Source organism: Oratosquilla oratoria, chromosome 4 (assembly GCF_046742065.1).
Source record: "Oratosquilla oratoria isolate Oo_2021 chromosome 4, ASM4674206v1, whole genome shotgun sequence".
Classification (NCBI taxonomy): domain Eukaryota; kingdom Metazoa; phylum Arthropoda; class Malacostraca; order Stomatopoda; family Squillidae; genus Oratosquilla; species Oratosquilla oratoria.
In genome coordinates this window covers 78,961,109-78,963,608 of record NC_134780.1, presented here as the reverse complement: position 1 = coordinate 78,963,608, position 2,500 = coordinate 78,961,109, and the positions used below count along the sequence as shown (strand labels likewise).

Here is a 2,500-nt window from a genome sequence, read left to right as displayed (position 1 = left end):
AGAGGAAGAGGAGGAGAGGGATGATGATGAGGAGGAGGAAGAGAAAGAGGAATTGGTGATGAGGAAGAGGAGGAGGAAGAACAGACGGAAGTGGAGGAGAGAGGAGGAGAGGGAGGTGGAGATCAGAAGGAACAAGAGGAAGAGGAGGAAGAGGAGGAGGAAGAACAGACGGAAGTGGAGGAGAGAGGAGGAGAGGGAGGTGGAGGTCAGAAGGAACAAGAGGAAGAGGAGGAAGAGGAGGAAGAGGAAGAATAGAAGAGAGAGAGAAGGTCACATTTAAGTCTTTATATTTTTTGAAGAGGAAAAGAAAACGGAGGACTAAGGTACATAAACAAAATGGAAATAGATGAAAAATAAATGAATAAATAGGAAAATAAACAAATAAATAAAGAAATCGATAATGAAATGAGTAAATCGATAAATAAATAAGTAAATTAATAAAGAAAGAAATCAGTAACTAAATACAGAATAACAAATAACTGAATAAATAGATAAAAATATATGAATTAATATATGAATGAAAATAAATGAATAGATGAATAGACAAATAGACGTATAATTAGTTTGAGAGATTCACCATGGTCTTGGATCATGTGTTGGACTCGTGATCGACAGCTATTACCCTCCCGGGTGAGAGCTCAGAGTTCAAATATGACCGATCTATGGGTAATGCTGTGACCTTACACGCACACACACACCCAACTCCCAGCTCACGTGAGTTGGAGTAACGACTCATAGTGCAGCGATACTGAAATTATTTCAACCCATGGCGGAATTCGAACCCGGACCGCCGTAGTGTCAGCCGGGAACTCTAACCACTGCGCCACAAGGTGTGTATGTGTGTGTGTATGTGTGTGTGTATTACGTGAATGTCAACCATCGTATCTAGCTAGCGACAGACGATTTTATTCAGCTGAAAATGTCTCGCTGAATATATATATATATATATATATATATATATATATATACATATATATATATGTATATATATGTATGTATATATATATGTATATATACATATATATATATATATATATATATATATATATATATATATATATATATATATATCTAGTTGATTCATTTCAGCTCGGTTGCAGCCCCTATAACAAAGTTTTTCATATATTCTTGAGAATTTCAAGAAGAAAAATATAAAGAAATGAATAAAAACAAAAAATAAACACATAAACAAAATAATTAGATAAAAAATCACACGAGTGAGTGAAGCATAATGAATGAATGAATAAATAGATAAGTAAATAAGTAAATTAATGAAAGGATAGATGAAATAAATAAATGAAAGAATAAATAAACTAATAGATAAATAAGAAAATAGAAAATGAGCAAATAGAAAATAAATAGATATAATTGAAAATATATGCAAATAAATGAATATATATATATATATATATATGTATTTATATGTGTTTACACACACACACAGTTATATATATAATATAATATATATATATATATACATATATATATATATATATACATATATATGTATATATTTATGTATATACGTATATATATATATATATATATATATATATAATGAATAAATTAAACAAACAAACAAGGGAAGGAAATAAAATGAATGGATAAAGAAATTATATTATCTGGGTCGTTTATTATCTCATTTTTTCGCTGGTCTGCCATCTCAGAATTCTATCTCAAATACCTTTTCAAGCAGATCGAAGCTATCAAGTCGATTTTAGAGACAGGCAAAGATTCTTCGAGGAGATGTATTAATGTCAGAATACGTGTGCAAACACACACACACATACACACACATACCCAAACACTACCAGCCCCTACAAGTGGTCCAGTCTACTAAGCTGCTGGGGATTACCATCGACAACAAGTTGACCTGGAAGGAGAACACCGCCAACACCGTCAGGGCAGCCTCCTACGAGCTGAAGATCTCAAGGCCATCTACACTTCCTTCATTTTACCCAAGTTGATGTACGCATCACCCTCCTGGGCCTCCTTACTCACAATGACGCAGCAGCGACAGCTGGAGAAAGTGAAGAAAATAGCCTGTCGCACAATCCTTGGCAAACATTACAACATCTACCAACACGCTCTCACCACACTAGGACTACCTACCCTTGCTGACCAATTGTGTCATAAAACCAAATTGGAAAATAAAATGAAAGGTGACCAAAGGCTTTCGTCTAGGACATTTTCAAAGGTACAGAGTGAGGAAATAGTGACAATATATATATATACATACATATATATATATATATATATATATATATGTATGTGTATATATATATATATATACATATATACATGCATATACATATATATATACATATATATATATACATATATATATATATATATATATATATATATATATATATATATATATATGTATATACAAAAGAAGTACATTAGGGGGATTTAGGACAAGTCCATAGTGACCTCACTCGCTCAATACTGCCCTACATTTGAGACGGCTACTGTCAACAATTTTGTTTGTTATACA

General features: G+C 32.4%; 1 protein-coding gene across 1 annotated transcript in view; it reads right to left on the bottom strand.

The window, feature by feature from the left end:
• LOC143024939 (acetylcholinesterase-like) overlaps nucleotides 1-2,500 on the bottom strand; it is a 228,174-nt gene that overhangs the window by 202,352 nt on the left and 23,322 nt on the right. The window lies entirely within an intron of this gene.